Source organism: Amborella trichopoda, chromosome 13, assembly GCF_054954075.1.
Source record: "Amborella trichopoda isolate Santa Cruz 75 chromosome 13, AtrichopodaSantaCruz75HAP2 v2.0, whole genome shotgun sequence".
In the NCBI taxonomy this organism is placed as follows: domain Eukaryota; kingdom Viridiplantae; phylum Streptophyta; class Magnoliopsida; order Amborellales; family Amborellaceae; genus Amborella; species Amborella trichopoda.
This window is the reverse complement of record NC_142348.1, coordinates 7694586-7720249: the sequence shown is the minus strand read 5'-3', so window position 1 is coordinate 7720249 and position 25664 is coordinate 7694586. Positions and strand designations below refer to the sequence as shown.

Below are 25664 nucleotides of genomic sequence, written 5' to 3'. Positions count from 1 at the left end.
ATTAGGTACTTTTTTCATTTCATAAATTCCAAAATAAAAAATAAAAACCTTAAATGAATTAAATTTCTATATTGCAATAATCTAATGCCAACCTGCTCACAAACACATTTGTCTCTCTCAATGTGCTCAGTATCATCATGGGACGGTGGGTTGATGACAAGATAAATTGCAAATACATGAATATGTGAGAAAGAGAGAGAGAGAGAAATGGATACTAGGATAATCTAACATAAAAGTGTGTTTGATTAATATGGTTTGAGTCTCTCTTTGGCATATTTCCATACGCAATTTCACTATTCAACTTAGATAAAGAATATTAATTCCTCCACCAAGAAACAAGAAATTTGCCCACATAAGGAAACATGGGTTAACAATAGTTATTGAGTCAGGATCAGGACCACCTGATCGTGATGAACAGAAAGCTCTCTATGGTAGGGGTCGCAGCAGCATACCCCGAAATCTAGAGATCGCAATCCCAATATGTGACACAGAGATGGGTTTGAGCAGAGAGTTCCTTTGTGCTATTGATCCTTGGGAGGCAGAGTAGGTGTACTATATCTCGATTATCAAGTCATCAGACTTTAGGTCCACTTGAGCATAAAGAATTAACCAAGGAGGGTTTTGGGTTAGCCCTTGATGATGTCGGAGCTTATACCTAGATGAGTGAGCCGAAGGACTGTGTGACCCTTGTGTGTGATGGTAGGTCTACTGAAACGGAGGCCAAATCCTCATCCATATTCCATCACACGACATGCATATCGATAGATCGTTTGGGAAAGCCAGATATCCACCTTTGGGTGAAGCGTATGCATGTGCGAGAGATACTCCTATGCACCATAAAACTGTAGTCGCATCAGGTCATGGTGACATTGACTCGTCTTTAGGGGAGGACATATAATCCACAGACTGAGATTGCAACCCTTTGACTCATTGGGTAGACTTTGAACACCAGCTAATGAGCCCCTGCTTGGACTGTGGGTCATGGGAAACACTTTGTCAGTTCGATAAAGCTAGTGCGGTCTGTAGTCCACAGTTGAAGGTGGAGTACCCCATAATTACAGATTGAATTTCTAAAACCATATGGATCCTTTTCCCATCATATTAATTTAATTGTGTTCATTTTATTATTAAATTATTTTAGATCTATTCTTTGAATTTTTATAAGTCATTTGATATTTTATTTATTATTTTTAGACTTATAAAAATGAAGTTATTAATTTACAAAGTTATAATATTTTAAAATTTCAATTTTAAAATATTTATAAAAAATATATCGGGGCCAATAGTGCACATGGGCCCACCATGTGGGTATTGGGTGGGGCCCCACGTGCCTCATATGGGTGATACGCCACACCCTTGGATGCCTCTTCTTGATTACTTTGAGTACAAGTTTATTGAATGTGGTAACTCTATTTTGTAGTATATGGTCAAATATTGATTAGGAAATATTGACTATATCTTATCTTGATTATTGAAGGAATATCTCGACTTGATATTATTGAAATATTCTTATGGAAAATATGAGATGGAATATGCAATTTTATGGCATGCACTATATGTTTGATAGATTTAATTTATTTAAATATATTGATGGGAAAATGGTTTAAGAAAATGGAGATAATGGTCCATGTACCTTCCATAATGTTGATGGCCCATCTATGGAATGGATGACTCAGATCTCTCACCCCACAAGGCACCTTGATCAACGGTCCATATCTCTCTCCCACAAAAAGTATGCGACAAAAATGATTAAAAGAAATGTCCTCCTACTTTTGTTTTCTCTGCCGCACTGGTTCAACATAACTTTCGTTTTCTCTCCCGCATTGGCTCAACATACCGCGCATTTGACCATCCACAGATTTGGATCATTTGACCATCCACAGCTTTGGATCTTCATTGAGGGCAAAAGAGCTTGTTGCACAACATATGTAGTCTCCTCCTCGTATTCTAAGTGATCTGATGGACCATATTTTTCTTATTCTAAGTGATCTGATGGACCATATTTTTCTTTAATTAACCTTTCAAGGTCTTCCAAATCTTGTTCAACCTCGTCTTGTAACTCATTTCCCACATCAATAATATCTTTCACATGAACATGAAATAGAGTTATATAATTATACAAAATATTTCTTTTTGTTGAGAAATACTAAAATAGGGCTATGCATAGTTGCTTAAAATAACGAAATTCTAGTATTTTTAGGAATGAAACTGTAATTCGATGATTATTCTCTGTGAAGTACATCACAGCATTGACATGAATGCTTCAAGATTGATAATATCATTCTATGATTATTCTCTATGAAGTACATCACAGCATCGAGATTGATAATATCAGAGCAGCAATATATACACCATGACCGTTCAGAGTCAAGAGGAAACATTCTTCATCATCTCAATTATAGAAATTTATTTTCCTACTTATATGAAACCATAAAAAATCAAAATAGAAGCCGCAACTTTCTCTCATTATCAAAGCACTAAGAGTGGAACATCATTCTCCTGCCATTAAAGCAGAGGTTCAAAAATCAGGGAGCAAAGTAGATTCACATTAGGTACTTATGGCTACGCTTAAAAGTGCCAGTCAGAGTTGAGCCTATAGGTTTGACATTTCTGCATAGCAGGGTGATTTGATTAGATCTGTCTGAAGCTCACAAAAAATTCAAACAACGGGATAGCCACTCTCAGAGAAAATCAAGAACAGCAGGTATGGTCATTTTCCCCACAAAAGACCGTACAATCTATGCACATTCTCCACGATCTTATTGAAGAAAAAAATTTAAATATTTTCAAAACAAATGTACATTCTAGGAAATTTACTAGCTTTGTTCATTACCAATTGAGAGGACTTATTATCCAAAGAGAGTCAACTTATTTCAGAAAATAAATGAGTCAAAATATTTTATTGAGTATAATCCTTTAAAGAAAGTAAGCCTCAATATTCGCATCGAAAATGATTACAAGTTACAAGAGCTAGGTACATTAGAGCATATGGCCATTAAAACATTAAATAAACACTCGTGCATACAACAAATAGCATTACATAATATAAGCATAAATTAAATATAAATTAAAGAAATTTACATTAAGTAAATTAATGTCAATGTAAATTAAATAAATTTAAATAGTAACTAAAGAGAGGGAATTGTGAGAAGAAGAAAATAAGTGAATGAAATATAAAACATGATATTTTCCTTCTTCTGATTTTTTTTTTTTTTTTCTCTTTTTCTTTTTCAAAACTTTCAATGATATGAACCACATTGTAGAAGATTTTTTTATGGTATGAACCATTGTGAGGGCTTACAAACCCCATAATCAAAACCACCCAACAGCATACTCACATATTGAAATAAAAATTCACTTCCCACAAATTTGCCGTAATTAAGCTGAAGAAAGAAAATTGGAAAGAGAGATCATCATCACTTGCAACAGCTGCGATATCGTTCAAAATCTCAAAACCTGGTCGACTCTTGTATTTTCTCAGGCGGTAATCATCTTCAACCACATCATCTATCATTTATGATCTCTTCTGCTTCTTCTTCATCTTTCCACCATCATAGTCATCCTCGTCTTTTTTGTAATGTCTGGGCATGGCTATAAGTCCGAAGTTTCACTGCGAACGAATTAGGTTCAGAAACAAAGAGATGGGCTTTGCTAATTAATTAGAGAAAGAGGGGAAAAGTACAAAAAAACTTCTAAATGCATTAATGGTGTACTTCTAAATGGCATTAATATCGTCTCTTGATCATACGAGTTCGGAATATCACCTCTCTAAGGGATACACACTTCTGAAATTTAAATACAAATGCAAGTTTATCTTCTTATCTTTGTTGATAGAGGAAATAAGAAAAAAAGATCAACATGACAACCTCATTAATTGTCCACGTGTATACTTATTGCTCAATAGCACATGACCCTATATTAGAATATTTAGCAGACTGAGAGAGTATACTTATTACTCAATAACACATGACCCTACATTAGAACATTTAGCTGACTGATATATTAGGTATACAAAACATCGATCCTGCAGCTTGTTTAAGTTTTGGAAAGTTCGCTGAAGAAAATTTCCGAAGTTTAAATCTGTCTTTTTTTTTTCCGGAAACTTCCATTATAACAATTCTCTTTTTTACCCAAAATGGAGAAAGAAGGGTTGCATAATTTTATATGCCCTAAAGGACCCATCACTATACCTTTATAGGCTCATTGGTGCATAAGGATTCCATGCACCGTCACTCATGGCAGTTGGCATTCCATCATGGTTTGGAGTGGCCCCTGTACAAGAAAGTCATCATAGACACATTAAAGTGAATTTCATCTCCATTGGGATGGAACGGTACGCATATGAAAAAAGAGGAAATAAGTTTCATGAGTCAAGAAGAGGAAAACAGGACTCAATGAACAAAAAAGATAGAAAAAAAAAAAAGAAAAAGGAAATTCATGACAATTTTGCCACCCTTTCAATTAAATTTACATCAATCTTTTAATTAAATTTACATCAATCTTTAAAACCAAAATGTTGAAATAATAGGGAATTATTTCAAGAATGTTAAAAATTAAGACCACCACAATAAATGCATACCTCCTGCATCTCTCATCGGAGTCATATGGGGCATTGGGTTTCGTGATTCAAACCATACATTGGGTTTCGTGATCCAAACCATACAGTTGAGATGAATCCTGATAGGTGATAGGCACATAAAAGCCAATGTTCAGAAACAATGTAAACTTCCCAACCAAATAATTAGGATAGACAATAACCATTTTACCTAGGTGTCGTCATAACTACAACCACAACAATTTGATTCTTATTAACTGCATTTTAGAACATACCCTTTCTCAAAAATAAAAGAAAACCAACGCAAAAGGCAATCCCAATAATAACACAAAAGTACTTTGCCAAAGCTTGAACTAATACAAGAAAAGTTTCATTAGGGTGGGGCATCTCACCCTAGGTGGGTACTTCATAAGCCCTACCCACATGCAATGGTGGGACCATTAACATATTAAAATAAATTATGATTTTAAGAAATTCATAAAATTCAATATAAATAATTAAATCAATTTAAAATCAATATATCTGTTTTTATAAATCCAAATTTGATAAATAAAATATCCAAAGATCTAGAAAAATTCAAATAATAATTCTAGAAATCATATATCATTCAAACAAATATAATTAAATTTATTAAATGGGAAAGAGATCCATATAGTTTAGGAATTAAATAAATAAATGCTGGGACACTTCACCTTCAACTATGGACTACGGTCCATATTTGCTTTATCAAACCGACCCAGTGTTTCCCATGATCTATAGTCCATACAAGGGCTTATGGGTCACCAAAGTTTGGCAGATAAGCCAAAGGGTCATAATCCCAATTTGTGGATTTCAGGTTCTCCTCTAGAGGCGTACCAAGGTCACCTAGATATGATGCCGACCACAACTCTAATGACGCATAGTGATATCTCTTACACATGCATAAGCTTCACCCTAAAAGGTGGTTCGCTTTTTCGAAACGACTATCATATATGCATGAGGCTTTGACCCTCGTCTTTAAAGGCCACCAACACAAAAGGGTCACACAGTCTGACATACTCCGACCTCATCAAGGAATGTCCTATTAGAACCTTTATCGGATAGTTTTCCATGCCTAGATAACATAGGTTGTTTCCAACCGACTGAACTAGCTTGTCAAGTTCAATCTGGTATTAGTAAATATCGTTTGCTTAATATGGCATGCACATAACCACACTCCTATTAAGTTCATGTTCCATCATATCAAAACGTTTATTACAATCCCTCATAAATCCTTTAATCGCCACACTCACCCAATACCCAAGCGATCTAATTTGACATCTAATAAGTGGGAATAGTTGTGGCCCTCATACAAAAGGTCTCTTTGTAAATAAATAGAAAGTATATCACAGCTTAGGAATAAGAACAATACTTCAATTTTAATAAGGAGCTAGAGGAATATAACTTCAAACAACTTAATAACAAGCTAAACAAATCTATATGCCGGATCACATATTTTACATCCCATAAGTTATTATTGGAAGAGGAGTAATGCTAAGTCTAGTTACTCATTTCATAAACCTTATTGCCGTATTTTAATTTCATTTTAAATTTATGGTCATCGGTAAAATTAAAAAAGAATAATTACATTAAAAAAAAGGAAAAAATCATATTTAAATCACTTTACAAAATTATTGAAGTGGTCAAATGATCTCATTTACATGTGTACTTATTTAAGTTTCATGCTAAGTCCACAATGAATTTAGTGTTCAAGGTTCGAAACTATTATGTCATTTTGGTAATTTAGCCCCCATTCCGTGGCTTAATCCAAGTTATAATATTTAGTATAAGTTTTATAAAAAACTTTATGGAAAACCTTCTAACAAACTTATGCATTAGAAATCCGTTTTTGATCTCCTAGCAACTTTCTTATTATTTTGGGAACTTGATATTATGTAGGTGAGTTTATTGATCTCCCAGCAAGTTTCTTATTAGTGTGGGAAGTTGATATTATGTATGTGGGTTTATTTCCTCATATAATTATTCCATATTGCTCTTTACTCTTTTTTCTTATAAATTTTAATCTTTTTAAAATCATATAAACAAATATTTCTATAGTTATGGGAACTTAATATTTCTTATTTTTATATTTGAAGATACGTTGAAATTTCTATTGAGTAAATTTAAAATATATTTAATTTTAGGAATGAGAATATAACTTCAACCACTCAACAAAAAGCTAAACTAATATACCTTCAAGAAATAGAACTTAATAACAAGATAAACAAATCCTTTTATCTAATATAATATATTTAATTTTTTATAAACTTTATTTCTACATTTTAGTTACAAAATTAGTAGAACTAAAAACTTTCTGAAATTAAAAAATAATAAAACAAATATCATTTGAACCCTAATGAATGTATATTACATTTACATATTTTTAGTACAATCTTATTATGAAGTTAAGTGGAATTAAATTTAGTTGTTTTTTTTTTCTTCTTTAGTAATTTAACATAATAACATGCTGTATTAGAAAAATTAACCATTGATTTATTGGATGGAAAATGTGGAACATCTAATCCGATGTTATTTCTATATTCGGAAATAAACATGTCTCATGGTCTCCCCCAATATCCTACGAGGTATATCTAACATTATATTAGGACGTTCGTTAGCTGGCTCACCTCCACTAAACTGCGCAAGGGCAAAGGACCTAATCCGCCGAACTTTGCTCTAGGCCGCCTAACTTAAAAAAAATTCCCATTAATGCTTTCTCAAATATACTTATTCATTATTGTATACGGAAATATACGAAGAACTGTGTTGTTAAAGGCTTCATTTGGACTCGTACATAGCCATAAAGGGCCAGAAGCATGAAAGAATCTTGCCACGAAGGAAAGGCATGAAAGAATCATCGCATTTATGGTAACATTACTTACATTATGGTACATGTAATATATGTTTCATATATTGTACACCTTCAAATATAAAAGGGACAAAAAGAGAAAAAAAACCAATGAGTTTTACACTGAGAACACGAAAGAAGTATTAGATTGCACACATATTAATATTTCGAATATTTTGTCCCTTGCATTAATGATTAATTTTAATTTTTTTCCCCTTCCACTTACGATTCTCTCCCTTTCCTCGCTCAAAACCCATCAAGCAACAGTGAACGCCGAGTCTCACTCCATTAATGGAGATGGCTCAACCTTTGTTTGTGTGTCTAGTTGTGCTTGCAAGTCATAACCGAGGATCCTGGAATTTATATTTCAAGAGTAAGCCTAGTAGACAGAGAGTGGCTCATCTTCTCTCCATTAATGGAGATGGCTCAACCTTTGTTTGTGTGCCTAGTTGTGTTTGCAAGTCAAAATCGAGTATTGGATATTTCCTGGAACATAAATGGTAAGGACCGTGGCAAGAAAACACATTTGGATAAACGGTGTGGTTTGTACAAGGCTGAGGCCTTACACGTCAAAGGCACAACTACAAATAGTATCAAAAGATATCATCTACGCGTCAAAAATCTTTGAAATGGCTTGAAATTTATTTTTATCTTTAATTTTAAAATTTAAAGCTTAAAAAAGAGTATAGATCAAGTACATCTATGAACATTTGAAAATCTTGAAAATTGACAGTTAATATAATGCATTACAAGATGCACTATTTTCAAGACTTAATGCTTTTTTTTAATTCCTTGTTTTATCTTTTCTTTTTATGCGTCAATGTATTGAGATGATAGGCTTTGGGGCTTTTTCAGTATCGAAAAAACATCATCAAGTGAATTTTTAAGGTGTGCCTCAGTTTCATTATTAGGGCAACCTCATAAAGATAAAACATGAATCTCTCTCTCTCGCCTGGAGTCTAGGTCGGCTTGAAAACGAGACAACTGCTCATCTTTGCGAGAAAGGTTAGGAAACCCTTTGAAAGCTCCTTGCCTCTTAGCTTTTTTTAGTTTCATCCATTAATTGATTCAAACTGTATTACTGTCCTGCTTATATGATTTGTAATTGCTTATAAACTAATGGTATATCATTGAAAAAAAATTCCGATTTATATATTGATATGAAGGGAATACACAATGTCTCAGCTGAGAGAGAACATAAATGCCAGGTTACAGAGATCCACTTTAAACTGTGGCATGCTTCATGATTTAAGGCATATCTGACTCAGCGACCTAGCGATCCGAGAATGATGCTTACATGAGATTGACTGCTGAATCCATGAACTGTGCACAATAGAATCAATCGGATCACAAACCTGAGATTAATAGGAAAGAAGCAATTATCCCAATCATGCAAAAGCGGAACATACTGTGAAATAGACGGGGAGAACCCTAGTGCGAAAGCTAGCTTGGCCCACTTTCCTTATTCTTAGAAGAAAGTTTATCATTTGTTCATAATTAGTGTGTTTTACTTGCTTAATGTGCAAGGTCTAGGACGATACTGAAATTCAAATCCAAATGCATCAAGTTTATCTTCTTACCATTAATGGCCTTATGAGTGTGTATTGAAAGAGTTTTATTATAGTGAAATATAAACTCAGTGGAAGTGCGATCCCTCGATGATCTTACTAAGCGAATGATGTTTGAGTATACCGGACTGTTCTTATCGATCTAGGCTAGTCGGTTAGAAAACCCAAGGTACCTGAGCATAAAGAATTAACCAATGAGGGTTTTGGGTTAGCCCTTGATGAGGTCGGAGCTTAGGCCTAAATGAGTGAGTCAAGAGACTGTGTGACCCTTGTGTGCGATGGTAGGCCTACTGAGACAGGGACCAAAACCTCATTCATGTTCTATCACACGGCATGCATATCGATAGATCATTCGGAAAAGCCATATATTCACCTTTTGGTGAAGCGTATGCATGTACGAGAGATACCCCTATGCACCATAGAGCTATGGTCGCATCAAGTCGTGGTGACATTGACTCATCTCTAGGGGACGACATATAATCTACAGACTGGGATTGCGACCCCTTGACTCACTTTGGTGACCCGCTAATGAGCTCCTGCTTGGACTGTGGGTCATGGAAAACACTTTGGTGACTCGTTGATGAGCTTCTGCTTGGACTGTGGGTCATGAAAAACACTTTGTCAGTTCGATAAAGCTAGTGTGGTCTGTAGTTCACAGTTGAAGGTGGAGCACCCCATATTACAGATTGAATTCCTAAAACCATATGGATCATTTTTCCATCATATTAATTTAATTGTGTTCATTTTATTATTAAATTATTTTAGATTTATTATTTGAATTTTTATAAGTCATTTGATATTTTATTTATTATTTTTAGACTTATAAAAATGAAGTTATTAATTTACAAACTTAGAATGTTTGAAAATTCATTTTGTTCAATTTTAAAATATTTATGAAAAATACATTAGGCCCATAGTGCACATGGGCCCACCATGTGGGTATTGGGTGGGGCCCCACGTGCCTCATATGGGTGGCACGCCCCACCTTTGGATGCATCTTCTTGGTTACTTTGAGTACAAGTATATTGAATTTGGTAACTCTATCTTATAGTATATGGTCAACTATTGATTAGGAAATATTGACTATATCTTATCTTGATTGTTGAAGGAATATCTTGACTTGATATTATTGAAATATTCTTATGGAAAATATGAGATGGAATATACAATTTTATGGTATGTACTATATCTTTGATAGATTTAATTTATTTAAATATATTGATGGGACAATGGTTTAAAAAAATGGGGATAATAGTCCATGCACCTTTTATAATGTTGATGGCTCATCTATGGAATCGATGACTCAACATTCTCCCGCACATACCGCGCTCTCCCGCACTAGCTCAACATACTGCGCATTTGACCATCCACAACTTTGGATCTTTCACTGCGGGCAAAAGAGCTTGTTGCCGTGTAGTCTCCTCTTCGACTTTTGTTTTCTCTCCCGCACACTTGACCATCCACAGCTTTGGATCTTTTACTAAGCTCAAAAGAGCTTGTTGCACAAGATGTGTAAGTGATCTGATGGACCATATTTTTCTTTAATTAACCTTTCAAGGTCTTCCAAATCATCTCAAGTATAGAAATTTATTTTCCTACTCATATCAAACCATAAAAAATCAAAATAGAAGCCGCAAATTTCCCGCAGTGGAACATCATTCTCCTGCCATTAAAGTAGAGGTTAAAAGATCAGGGAGCAAAGTAGATTCACATTAGGTACTTATGGCTACGCTTAAACGTGTCAGTCAGAGGGGTGATTTGATTAGCTCTATCTGAAGCTCATAAAATTCAAACAACAGGATAGCCACTCCCAGAGAAAATCAAGAACAACAGATATGGTCATTTTCCCCACAAAAGACCGTACAATATACACACATTCTCCACGATCTTATTGAAGAAAAGAATTTAAATATTTTCAAAACAAATGTACATTCTAGGATAATTTACTAGCTTTGTTCATTACAGAGGACTTATGATTCAGAGATAGTCAACTTATCTCAGAAAATAAATGAGTCAAAATATTTTATTGAGTATAATCTTTTGAAGAAAGTAAGCCTCAATCATCGCATCAAAAATGATTACAAGTTACGAGAGCTAGGTACATTAGAGCATATGGCCATTAAAACATTAAATTAACACTCGTGCCTACAAGAAATAGCATTACATAACATAAACATAAATTAAATGTAAATTAAAGAAATTTACATTAAGTAAATTAGTGTTAATGTAAATTAAATAAATTGAAAAAATTAACTAAAGAGAGGGAATTGTGAGAAGAAGAAAATAAGGGAATGAAATATAAAACATGATATTTTCCTTCTTTTTACTTTTGTTTTTTTTTTCTTTCCTCTATATGATTTTTTTTTTCTTTTTCCTTTCCAAAACTTTCAATGATATGAACCACAATCTAGAAGATTTTTTATGGCATGAACCATTGTGCGTGCTTAGAAACCCCATAATCAAAACCACTTATCAAAAGAAACAACAGCATATTCACATCTTGAAATAAAAATTCCACTCCCCATAAATTTGCAGTAAAGAAAGAAAATTAGAAAAATCAGAAAATTAGAAAGAGAGAGAAAAAAGAATCAATAAAGAGAGAAAGAACTAAAATCGAGCTTACGGGTATCTCCTTTGTCTTCCTCTTCGTCATCATTATCACTTGCAATAGCAGCGATATCGTCTAACAACTCAGAACCAGGTCGACTTGCATTTTCTCAAGCGGTAATACCACATCATCTATCAATTTTGATCTCTTCTGATTCTTCTTCATCTTCCACCATCATAGTCCCCCTCGTCTTTTTCATAATGTCTAGCCAGGGCTATAATCCAAAATTTCACTGCAAACGAATTAGGTTTAGGAAAAAAGAGATGGGCTTCGCTGATTAAATAGAGAAAGAAGGGAGAGTACAAATAACTTCTAAATGCATTAATATCGCCTCTTGATAATACACGTTCGGAATATCGCCTCTCTAATGGATACGACTCTCTGAAATTTAATACAAATACAGCAAGTTTATCTTCTTATCTTTGTTGACAGAGGAAATGAGAAGAAAAGATTAACTGGACAACAACCTCATTAATTACCCACGAGTATACTTATTGCTCAATATCACATGACCCTACACTAGAACATTTAGCAGACTGAGATACTAGGTAAACAGAACATCGATCTTGCAACTTGTCTAAGTTTTAGAAAGTTCGCTGAGGAAAATTTCCGAAGTTCAAGCCTGCCTTTTTTTCTGTAAACTTCCATTATAACAGTTCTCTTTTACACAAAATGGGAAAGAGAAGGGTTGCATAACTTTGAAAGCCTAAAGGACCCCGCATTATACCTTTATGGGCTCATTGGTGCACACGGATTCCATGCACGGTCACACATGGCAGTTCGCATTTCATCATGGATTGGAGTGGCCCCTGTACAGAAGAAGTCATCAATTAAATTTACATCAATCTTTAAAACCAAAATGTTGATGTGATAGGGAATTATTTCAATAACGTTAAAAATTAAGACCGCCACAATAAATGCATACCTCCTGCATCTCTCATCAGAGTCATATGGAGCATTGGGTTTCGTGTCCCAAACCATACCGCTGCATCTCTCATCGGAGTCATGTGGAGCATTGGGTTTCGTGTCCCAAACCATACCGTTGAGATGAATCCTAATAGGCACATAAAATTTCATCTTATAGGAACATAAAAACCAATATTCCGAAACAGTGTAAACTTCTTAGCCAAACAATAATAGGAAAGGCAATAACCATTTTAACTAAGTATCGTCATAACTACAACTTCAGCAATTTGATTCTTTTTAACTGCATATTAGTACATACCCTTTTGTCAAAAATAAAAGAAAACCAACACAAAAGGCAATCCCATAATAACACAAAAGTACTTACCGGTAAGAACCTTCATCTGTCATTCCAGTTCAACTCGAACAGTTCAACCATCAACATCTACTACACGACCGTGGTAGCCCTTGAAGGGATCCACACCAATCTTCATAGTATTCTCAATCCCAACAAAAGCATCTCTTCCCCTATACCCCTTCCCCCAACTGCAATATTATAAATTCGAAGTTAGTATAAAATACAGAATCGTTTCACTCATTTCTTTATTAATATCTTTAACCACCTCGAGACTTTAGTGCCCATAATAAGTACCATAGAAAATTCCTCTAAATATGGTAAATAGAAGAACATACAATATTGTTGAGAGTCACTTCTAGGCAACGGACTTGGATATCTCAGCCTATCAAATCCTGAAGGCAGTGAATCTGTAACCTGTAGAAGAGATTCGTCAAGAAATAAATTATAAGCACGCTATGAATCAAAAACAAAAGGGGTAACTCAGAGACCAGATGAACACACATATGTACATTGTTGAACCCCTAATATTACGGGTGGTTTTTGTTTGAATGTGTATAACGTTGTAATACATGCACCGTGAGGTAGTTCTTCCAAGATAAATTTTATAAAAATGGCCATATTCTAAAGGAAAAGGTTTATATAAAGATGCAAATCTTAAGTTGGAGAAAAATTGCATCCCTCAAAAATCTATCAAAAGAATGTTATTTTGATGCTGAAAAGTTATCTAACTGATCAAATATACATCGAGATGTATAGATGTGAAAAGAAAAAGATCTTCAAGTGCCAAAAGTAGTACAACTTGCAATAAATTAGTTATACCGTCTATTCTCAAGATTTTCATGTGTTTGTATATCTACTTGATCTATACCAGTTTTTAGTTTCAAATTTCATAATTAAACCATGAAGTAGTTTTTGAGGCCATCATTCGAATTTTCAAAAACCAAAATTACACCTTTCCATTAGCTTTGAAAGATGTAGCTTAATTGAATTGTTAAGGTTGACACCTTATACAAACCGCACCCTATTCTAAATTTGGTTGAGAAGATGCGTAGTAAGTGATCTTTCAAAGGACGAATTTAGGGAACTTAGTATAAATGAAATCCTTCATCTTAAAATAGAGGAAATATGCCAACTTGGTAAAGCTTTATGACAAATATTCTTCAAAAGCCTCATTACAAAAAAAAAAGCCATTTCCTCCTCTTTGAAAAACTTTCTTACTATTTTGGAAATTATATGCTTGAGAACATAAAGAGTATATAATTAAATATGGTAAAAGACAAAAAGAGAGTATTCGAAATTATCTTAACAGGATCTTTTACACCCAACACCGAGTCACTACCATCTGATGGTACAGGATCAATCATCAATCTTCTATCTCAAACCGGAAAAGCAAGTTTAGCCCAAACCTCTAATGGAACTATAAACTCCTTTATCACAAATCTCAAATCCTTATGTGAATCCCCTTAACAACTTAGTTTGAGATAGAGATGCTTCTATTTTCTTCCACAACCCTATAGTCTAAAACCCCAATTTTGAGATAGAGATGCTTCTATTTCTTCCACAACCCTATAGTCTAAAACCCCAATGAGAGATGAGAGATCATGAGAGAGTTGAGAGAACCACCATGAGAGAGATATCGAAGAAAAGAGAGTGGGGCATTCCCCTTTGGGTCTCTTGAGGGAGAGAGAGAAATTTTTTTTAGAAAGAGATATTTTAAGTGAGGCATGCCCCTTTGTGGGATTTGAGAGATAGAGATAGAAATTAGGTATAAAAGATCAGGTGTCGAGATTTGGAGAGGAATCCATCCCTTTTTATAGTGCTTAAATGGGTTTCTTAGGGTTTTCTTGACTTACCTCTTCTTGCAAGATTGAATATGAACCATTGATCTTGGGTGACTTGTGGGGTAAGAGATTTGAGCCCTCCATTCCATAGATGGGCCATCAATATCATGGAATGAGCTAGAACCTTTATCCCCCATTCTTAAATCACTTTCTCAAATGAAATAAAATAATTCCATTCGTGCTTACCAAAATTATGCACAAGTCTTAAATCCTTTGAAAGCTTCCTCAAGAAAAAATCTTTCCAAAACCCTTCAAAGCTTTCTTTTCAAGCCAGAGCTTGAACTAACACAAGGAAAGTTTCATTAGGGTGGGGCATGCCACCCCAGGTGGGTACTTCATAGCCCCTTACCGACATGCAATGGTGGGCCCATTAACATATTAAAATAAATTATGATTTTTAAAAATTCATTAAATTCAATGTGAGTAATTAAATCAATTTAAAATCAATATATCTGTTTTTATAAATTCAAATTTGATAAATAAAATATCCAGAGATCTAGAAAAATTCAAATAATAATTCAAAAAAACATATATCATTCAAACAAATATAATTAAATTTATTAAATGGTTAACAGATCCATATAGTCTAGGAGTTAAATAAATAAATGCTAGGACACTTCACCTTCAACTGTGGACTACGGTCTATACTTGCTTTATCAAATCGACCCACTGTTTCCCATGATCCATAGTCCATGTAGGGGCTCATGGGTCACCAAAGTTTGGTAGATAAACCAAAGGATCATAATCCCAGTTTGTGGATTTCAGGTTCTCCCTTAGAGGCGTACCAAGGTCTTCTAGACATGATGCGACCACAACTCTAATGACCCATAGTGGTATCTCTCGCACATGCATAAGCTTCACCCTAAAAGGTGGTTCGCTATTTCGGAACGACTATCATATATGCATGTCGTGTGATGGTTCGCAGATGAGGCTTTGACCATCGTCTTTAAAGGCCACCAACACACACAAGGGTCACACAGTCTCTCGGCTCACTTATTCGGACATACTCCGACCTCATCAAGGAATGACCTATTAGAACCCTTATCAGATAGTTTTCTATTCCTAGATAATATAGGTTGTTTCTAACCGACTTACCATGCTAGTCAAGCTCAGTCTGGTATCTAATTTGACATATAATGAGTGGAAATAGTTGTGGCCCCCTCATACAAAAGGTCCCTTTGTAAATAAATAGAAAATATATCACAGTTTAGGAATAAGAACAAAACTGCAATTTTAATATGAAGCTAAAGGAATATAACTTCCAACAACTTAATAACAAGCTAAAAAAATCTATATGTCTGATCACATATTTTACATCCCATAAGTTATTATTGGAAGAGGAGTAATGCTAAGTGTGGTATTTACTCATTTCATAAACCTTATTGTCGTATTTTAATTTTATTTTAAAATTATGGTCATCGGTAAAATTAAAAAAGAATAATTGCATTAAAAAAAAGGAAAACATCATATTTAAATCACTTTACAAAATTATTGAAGTGGTCAAATGATCTCATTTACATGTGTACTTATTTAAGTATCATGCTAAGTCCATAATGAATTTCGTGTTCAAGGTTCGAAACTATTATGTCATTTTGGTAATTTAGCCCTCGTTCCGTGGCTTAATCCAAGTTATAATATTTAGTAAAAGTTTTATGAAAAACTTTATTTAAAACCTTTCTAACAAACTTATGCATTGGAAATCCCTTTTTGATCTCCCAGCAACTTTCTTATTATTTTGGGAACTTGATATTATGTAGGTGAGTTTATTGATCTCCCAGCAACTTTCTTATTATTGTGGGACCTTGATATTATTTATGTGAGTTTATTGCCTCATATAATTATTCCATATTGCTATTTACTCTTTTTTCTTATAAATTTTAATCTTATTAAAATCATATAAAACAAATCTTTAATAATTCTTATTTTTATATTTGAAGATACGTTGAAATTTCTATTAAGTAAATCTAAAATATATTTAATTTTAGGAATGAAAATATAGCCATTGATTTACCGGATGGATAATGTGGAACATCTAATCCGATGTTACTTCTATATTCGGAAATGAACATGTCTCATGGTCTCCCCCAATAAGGGGCCAGAAGCATGAAAGAATCTTGCCACGAATAAAAAGCATGAAAGAATCGTCGCATGTATACTAACTTTACTAACATTATGGTACATGTAATATATGTTTCATATATGGTACACATTCAAATAAGGGGAAAAAGAAGAAAAAAAACCAATGAATTTTACACTGAGAACACGAAAGAAGTATGTGATTGCACAAATTATAATTAATATTGCGAATATTTTGTCCCTTGCATTAATAATGATTAATTTTAATTTTTTTCCCCTTCCACTTATGATTCTCTCCCTTTCCTCGCGCGAAACCAATCAAGTAAGAGTGAACGCCGAATCTCACTCTGTTCTCTGCAATGGCGGCCATGATGAACCCCAGATCATACTTTTGAAGGAGGGAACAGACACTTCCCAGGGGAAGCCACAACTGATCAGTAATATCATTGCTTGCACAGCTGTTGTTGATCCAGTGAGAACAACCCTAGGTTCTCGAGGAATGGACAAGCTTATCCACGATGATAAAGCGAACACCACCATTTCGAATGATAGAGCCACCATTATGAAGCTTCTCGATATAGTTCATCCATCTGCTAAGACCCTTGTTGCCATTGCTAATTCTCAAGATTCAGAGGTCGGTGATGGGACTACTACTGTAGTCCTTCTTGCAGGAGAATTTTTAAAAGAGGCAAAGCCTTTCATTGAGGATGGGGTGCATCCTCGGAATCTAATACTCGTACTACATCCTATTTGGCAATTAACAAAATTAAGGAACTAGCAGTAAGCATAGAGGGCCGAAGTTTTAAAGAGAAGAAAGATCTGATGCAAAAGTGTGCTGCAACAACCCTCTCTTCAACACTCATAGGTGGTGAAAAGGAATTTTTTGCTTCAATGGTTGTGGATGCTGAAATGGCCATAGGAGAGGATGATAGGTTGAACTTAATTGGTGTGAAAAAGTTCCTGGTGTAAACATGAGAGATTCTTTTCTTGTAAAGGGACTTGCATTTAAAAAGACATTCTCATATGGTAGCTTTGAACAACAACCGAAAGCGTTTTCGAATCCTAAAATTCTATTATTAAAGAGTTAGAGGTGAAATCAGAGAAAGAAAATGCAGAAATCAGGCTCAATATCAATCTATTGTTGATGCTGAGTGGACTATCATTGATGACAAGTTGGATAAATGTGTCAAATCAGGGGCAAAGATAGTTCTCTCACGTCTGGCTATTGGTGATCTGGCAACACAGTACTTTTCCTATCGCGATATCTTTGTTCTGGTCGTGTAACAGAGAAGGATTTGCAGCGGGTTGCTGCTGCAATTGGTGGGACTGTGCAAACTTCTGTCAATAACATCATTGATGAAGTACTTGGATGCTATGAGCTTTTTGAAGAAAAGCAAGTAGGAAATGAGAGGTTCAACATTTTTAGTGGATGTCCCACCAGTGGCCAGACAACAACCATTCTTCTACGTGGTGGTGCAGATCAGTTCATCGAGGAGGCAGAACGAAGCCTTCATTATGCCATTATGATTGTGAGAACAGCACTGAGGACCTCGACTGTTGTTGCTGATGGTGGTGCTATTGATGTGGAGATAAGTAGATACCTGAGACAGCATGCGAGGACTATTGTTAGGAAATCTCAATTGTTTATTAACTCATATGCCAAAGCACTTGAGATTATCCCACGCCAACTATGTGATAAGGCTGGTTTTGATGCAACTGATGCTCTGAACAAGCTCAGACAGAAACATCCACTACCATCTGGGGAAGGTGCCCGTTATGGTGTGGACATAAACACCGGTGGCATCACTTATACATTTGCTAACTTTGTATGGGAACCTGCAGTTGTGAAAATCAATGCCATAAATGCTGCAATAGAAGCAGCTTGCCTTGTTCTTAGTGTGGATGAGACTGTCAGAAACCCAAAGTCAGAGAGTGCTCAAGGTGAGGCTGCTGCAAGTGCTATGGGCCGTGGACGTGGTGGTGGGCCTGCCCTCCTTGAGGGGCATGCGCCGCCGGTAAATTTCAATGTTTAATTTTTTGTATAGTAATTTTAACCAAATTTGCTGGTGCTTTATTTCCTATATCATCTGGTTTTTTTATTGTGAAACAACTTTGTAGTTTTCCTAAGAAACCATGTTGGGTCTTTTTGGCTCTGTCCTTTGTTTTTGCATCTGGCACATTGAGTTTACTAGGCAGACCAATGCCTTGAATTTCTTTGCCAAGGGATTGTCTTGTATGAAAAATTTCTTTGTTTTTTTTTTTAAAAAAAAAAAACTATTTAGAAGATTTCATATTTAGAATTGAAAAATACTACATTTGATAACCTGTTTGGAAGTTCTATAGTGTTTTGGACTTGTGCTAGAATGAACCTAGAATTCTAGATACCTGGAAATATGGAATTTAGCCTATTTCAACCCTTCATTGAAGTTACGATTGGTTCGCGGTTAATGTTTGTTAATTGAATGAGATTTTAAAATCAAAGCTCAACCACCATATGTCTAATAAAGTAGATAGTCAAGATTAGTAAAACAAAAATAATGATGTGTTTACAAGCACCTCCAAATGGAGACGGTTGGGAGCATATATGAGTACTTCAAATTTATTTTATTTTATTTTTATATATTAGAATGCGGTTTGAGCTCAAATTTTAGGTAACCATACTTTTAAACCTCATGCACATGTTTAAAATGTAAAATAAATATTAAAAATAGAATGATTGAAATACAACTTTGAGAGGTATTTTCGTTATTTTAATTTAGTTGAACTAGTTTGTATATTTTATACCTATGCCTGAGTTGCACACAGACTCCAAATTTCATCTTGATCTGATATTACAAAAATAAAAACGAATGAATACAAGCCAATATTCTTGAAATGACAAAATAGTCCATAGTACTGTGCATCTAAAAGTTATAATTATTATTGTCTGATCTTGATTGGAAGATTGAGAGTATGTTTAAGTGTTATATATATAAATATATATATATATATATAGCAACGCCTATAGGCGAAAATAAACAGTGATTTCGCCTATGCTCATCACCGTCTAAAGTTGGAAAACAACCTCTGTCTCCCCCACAACCTCTCTTTCTCTCCTAATCTCCCTTTCTCATCTCTCTCTCCTAGAGGAGCATGCCCCACTACTCTCTCTCCTCTTAGACCTAAGAAGAAACTAAAAGTTGGAAAAATTATAAGGAGCCTAAGTTAATTTTGGGGGTTAAGGTTTAGTAGAGATATTATGGGTGGTTACCTAGTTTGGCTGAAATCAGCTATCCCGGTTCGAGATTGAAGCTAGACCGCTGATCCCGTGCCATTAGATGTGGTGACTCGGTGTGGGGTATAATAAGCCCGGTAGAGTTAATCTCCTGCATCTTCTCTTTTACTTACTTTGCTATTTTATTTTATATTCTCAAGCATAGTATTAAGTTATAAAAATTGGCATCAAGTGGTTGAGTTTTATTTTTTTTGTTGTCCTGTTTTATTTTGAAATATTTATTTATTGTAAGAGACCTTCTGTATGCGATCTGTTTGCCAAAATAAAATGGGGTGATTATAATCATTAAAAAAAAAAAAAAAAATTGTATTCCCATGGAAAAGATCACATAGTTCTTTCTTTCATACACTTCTCTCACTACTTCGACAAGATCCAGCTATGGCAACAAAGGACTGAGCTTCCACACAGATAAACCCAAAATTTTCAAGGTGATGGCGATCACGTATGAACATAATCCCTTTATAAATATGTTCCATAGGGCCTTGCTTCTCCTACAGAATAGTAACATACAATTATTTACCAAGAAAAGAGTTTGGCTTCATCTTAAAAGATCAGATATTAGAATCTTCTCCCTCATGAATCCTAACAACATCCTTCAAAGATACTGTACTACCATAGCGATCTTGGGTACTACGCTTCCGCTTTATCTTCTTTCTAATCTCTCTTGACTTAACCCAAACAACCGCTGCCCTCTCCGGAACTCCTTTGAGAACCTGAAAAAGAAGTTAAAATCCTCATTTTGAATTTAAAATGCAACTGTTCCACCAAACAATTAAAACGATTTAAAATGTAAGTGAAAAAGATTTAGTGCCACACATGCACACCTGAAATGCATCACTCTCTACACTTATGATGACACCACAGCTAGAGTTACTGCAACACATTTGACTCCACCACGTTAAAAAGAAAAACGCAATAAAAGTCTGTTCACGTCAAAAAATATCTGCTTATTTAATAAATAACAAAAAGAATAGCAACTTACTCCATTTGAACTAGGCTATGTAACAAATAATCTCCAATTTTTGTAATACCGAAAGTTATTTAAGAACTTTCCACCACATTATCAGCAAAAACTCGGATCTGAATACACCAATCGCAAATAAAATGAGTCAATGAGTCTTACAAACTAAAAGAAATTCACTCTTTCCACCCATTATGACCAGCGACATGTATACAAAATTGCGAAGTTACTTACATCTTCCTTGGTGGTGTCCGATGAGATGATGAGAACATGTCCCTCCACCTTGACAAGCATACCGGTAGCTCCTTCCTGAGCACCTGAGACTACCTTCACATGGTCTCCAGGTTTAAAGTATTTGCAGAGTTCTTTCTCATTAACAGCCAGGGTTTCCTGAAAGGCACGTAGTAGGATTATCATATAATACCCATATGAACAACTTATTCTGAACTTTTAGAAACATACAAATCAAAGAATAACTACTTTGAAGCCTGGGATGTTCGATCTTATGTAGACACTCTCTTCCTCAACCTTCTCAACCCATCCCATCAGATTCTTGAGATCACCACGGACGACGATTACCGCATCTCCTTTCATAAAATGGCCCTCTGTTCTATATGCAAACACGGTTGACAAACTGGCCATATCGCCATCTGAATCTTTTCCAGGCTTCCGGAACTTCTCTAGTTCATCAAAACTGGGTTGTATGTTCTGAGAACTAATAGACTTCATTGACACAATTTTATAAAGATAGCCATCTTTGAACATCATCCCATCAATAGTTTCAAAGTATTCCCCCGTAATTGAATCCCGCCTTCGCTCAACGGAGATATGCATATACCTGAAATTATAAAATTAATAATAAGGTACTACCGATCCCAATTGAACTCAAACATGTAAAGTAACAATGGGCTGCGATATCTTCAAAAAGTCATGGTTGATTGAGGTCATCACCATCCATTTTTTTAATGAGAGGTGAGGACCAAATGAATGATAGTTTTCCATAGCCAGTTGCAAAATAGTAGTATACTTTTCCATCATTAAATGCACAAAGGGAGTATATCATATTTTACTTCATCTCACGGGTGTTGATAAACCGTGGTGGAGGAACAAAGTTCTTCTTCTTCTTCCCGACCTCGTTGCCCTCCTGATACAATCAAGAAATGGTCTATCATAAGGTGTATCTATCGAGAAGAGTCAAACAGTAAGATGCTTACCATGTCGTGTACATTACAAACCAAAGTGCAATACAAAAATGAAGTGATATATGAAGATGGGAAAACAAATAGAAGATTACCAATTTGTTAGCCAAAGCTTTGAGGTCGATCCTTGGGATAAGCTTTATTGTAACTCTTTGCCTCATATTATCAACATCTAAAACCTGCAGAGGTTGGCATTCATAAATTTCCATAAAAGCAGTAAGAATAACCCAAGAGAGGAAAATGAAAGACAAGTATACCTTTGCCAGATCGCCTTTATAAGTTCCGAGTTTCACACGCACCCATGTATCCTTCGAAAGCTCAACAGATTTACTCTTAACTGACAGAACATCTGTCATCTCTTTGATTGGTACAAGCATCGGTTTGGTATTTGAATAGATGTGTCGCATTCTTTTACAAGCCTGGACCCGGGAATGGTATAAACAAAAACCAGAAAATGAAGTTCGTACACACAAATAAAATTCATAAATGGGGCATACCTCCTTGACATGAGCTTCCTTGTCTGCTTCAATGTATATATAATTCGTCAAATAATCCAATGTAATAACCGACTTTATCTGTTGTTTTATTCCTTGAGATTGCACATCCATACATTTCTGCATCAAGCAGAAAGCCACCTCTCTTTCATGGCCAATCTGATAAAAAACATAAAACATCAAAAGTTAAGAGTATATAACAAAAAAGATTAAAGGAAATGTCCTCCTACTTTCTTTTCTCTCCCTCACTGGCTCAACATACCGCGCATTTGACCATCCACAGCTTTGGATCTTTCACTGAGGGCAAAAGAGCTTGTTGCGCAACCTGTGTAGTCTCCTCCTCGTATTCTAAATGATCTGATCAACCATATTTTTTTTTAATTAACCTTTCAAGGTCTTCCACATCTTGTTCTTCCTCTCGTGGAAGAAAAGGCCGATGATGCACTCGCCATTCATCGTCGTCTTGCAACTCCTTTCCCACATCAATAAAATCTGTCACATGAACATGAAATAGAGGTATATAATTATGCAAAATATTTCTATTTGTTGAGAAATACTAAATAGGGCTATGCATAATTGCTTCGAATAATGAAATTCTAGTAGTTTTGGAAGTCAAATAATTCGATGATTATTATCTATGAAGTACATCACTGCACTGACATGAATGCTTCGAGATTGATAATATCATAGCAGCAATATATACACCATGACTGCTCAGCCTCAAGAGGAATCGCCCTTCACAATCTCAATTATAGAAATTTATTTTCCTACTCATATCAAACCATAGAAAATCAAAATAGAAGCCGTAAGTTTCTCGCATTATCAAAGCACCAAGAGTGGAACATCATTCTCCTGTCATTGAAGCAGAGGTTCAAAGATCAGGGAGCAAAGTAGATTCACATTAGGTACTTATGGCTACACTTAAACGTGCCAGTCAGAGTTGAGCCTATAGGTTTGACATTTTTGTATAGTGGGTGATTTGATTAGATCTGTCTGAAGCTCATAAAATTCAAACAACAGAATAGCCACTCTCTGAGAAAATCAAGAACAACAAGTGTGGTCATTTTCCCAATATATGACCGTACAATCTACGCACATTCTCCACGATTGAAATTAAGATAAATATTTTCTAAACAAATGTACATTCTAGGAAAATTTACTAGCTTTGTTCATTACCAGTTGAGAGGACTTATGATCCAAAGAGAGTCAACTTATCCCATTAAATAAATGAGTCAAAATATTTTATTGAGTATAATCCTTAAACAAAGTAAGCCTCAACAGTCGCATCGAAAATGATTAAAGTTACAAGAGCTTGGTACATTAGAGCATATGGCCATTAAAACATTAAATAAACACTCGTGCCTACAACAAATAGCATTACAACAAATAGCATTACTTAACATAAACATAAAATAAATGTAAATTAAAGAAATTTGAATTAAGTAAATTAAAGTCAACGTAAATTAAATATATTGAAAAAATTAACTAAAGAGAGGGAATTGTGAGAAAAAGAAAATAAGGGAATGAAATATAAAACACGATATTTTCCTTCTTTTTGTTTTTATTTTTATTTTTATTTTTATTTTTATTTTTATTTTTTGTTCTTTCCAAAACTTTCAATAATATGAACCATAATGTAGAAGATTTTTTACGGCATGAACCATTCGGAGGGCTGTTTCTTTATATGAATTTTTTTTTTTCTTTTTCCTTTCCAAAACTTTCAATAATATGAACCACAATGTAAAAGAATTTTTACGACAGGAACCGGCTCAGAAATCCCATAATCAAAACCATCTACTAGAGGAAACAACAACACACTCACATCTTAAAATAAAAATTCCATTTCCCACAAATTGTCCGTAATTAAACTGAAGAAAGAAAATTAGGAAGAGAGAGGAAAAACGAATCAATAGGGAGAGAAAGAACTAAAATCGAGTCTACCGGCATCTCCGTCATCTTCCTCTTCGTCGTTATCATCACTTGCAACAGCTGCGATGTCGTCAAAAAACTCAGAACCACGTCGACTATTGCGTTTTCTCAAACTGTAATCATCTCCAAGCACATCATCAATCAATTCTGATTTCTTCTGTTTTTTCTTTATCCTTCCACCGTCATAGTCCTCTTCGTCTTTTTCATAAAATCTGGTCATGGCTATAAATCCGAAGTTTCACTGTGGACGAATTAGGTTTAGAAATACATAAATGCAAAGGGGAGAGTACAAATAACTTATGAATGCATTAATGATGTACTTCTAAATGCATTAATATCGCCTCTCTAATGGATACGATTCTCTAATAGAAAAGACACCAATGAAGAAATTATCAAGAAAATCTTAGCACCAAAACGTAAGGATCTACCAGCTACATAATGAAGATGGTACATGAAAGACATGAATGGGAACACCCAATATTCAAATTTCGTCTACTTACCTCAAAGAGAGCCTTTGAGGAATGCAGATTCTCCTGTGCCCTCTCTATGTAGTGTATAAGGACCTTTTTATGTATTTTCCAGTTCCATTTCGTGAGCCATAGCCCGTAGATAAAGGGAGGCTGTTCTGGGTTGGGAAAAATCCAGGCAATCGGATCGGCTTGGGAAAGTGCTTCTATTCGAGCTGTTCCTCTTCTCGATCTTGTGTTTATTAACTTTACATGAACTCGTATAAATCAAGAACCCATACGGTTTCTTGATCCCACGCGTATATGGGTGATTTCTTGATTCTACTTATCCTTTTAGATGTTGATAAAATAGGATATGTATGAAAATCATCATGTAATAAAGATTTTAAAAGAAATCTAACCCATAAATAATCAAGAAAATCTTCGCATCCACCATCTAACTTTGAATTTGGACTTCACGGAACCATGACCAACAACATCCTACTGCATCTCTATTTCTAATATTCTTCCTTTTAAAAATAAGACTTGATCAATCATAATAAATAATTTTTGTTTTTAAAAATCT

The 25664-nt window shown here is 34.8% G+C and overlaps 1 long non-coding RNA gene and 2 pseudogenes across 2 annotated transcripts; 1 reads left to right on the top strand and 2 right to left on the bottom strand.

Annotated features, from left to right (window-relative positions):
- Window positions 1-3547: 3547 nt before the first annotated feature.
- On the bottom strand, window positions 3548-7316 carry LOC148778992 (uncharacterized). The gene is made up of 4 exons (XR_016048648.1): window positions 7201-7316; window positions 4580-4677; window positions 4191-4272; window positions 3548-3610 (listed from the first exon to the last, which is right to left on the bottom strand). It is a non-coding gene; the product is annotated as an uncharacterized LOC148778992 (long non-coding RNA).
- Window positions 7317-17012: 9696 nt separating this feature from the next.
- LOC148778991 (T-complex protein 1 subunit eta pseudogene) lies at window positions 17013-18976 on the top strand (annotated as a pseudogene).
- Window positions 18977-20336: 1360 nt separating this feature from the next.
- On the bottom strand, window positions 20337-24907 carry LOC18423937 (putative transcription elongation factor SPT5 homolog 1; annotated as a pseudogene). The gene is made up of 12 exons (XR_016048647.1): window positions 24645-24907; window positions 22966-23195; window positions 22707-22862; window positions 22467-22628; window positions 22305-22388; window positions 22081-22154; window positions 21491-21848; window positions 21245-21400; window positions 21032-21129; window positions 20874-20922; window positions 20663-20762; window positions 20337-20540 (listed from the first exon to the last, which is right to left on the bottom strand). The product of XR_016048647.1 is annotated as a putative transcription elongation factor SPT5 homolog 1 (transcript).
- Window positions 24908-25664: the final 757 nt, after the last annotated feature.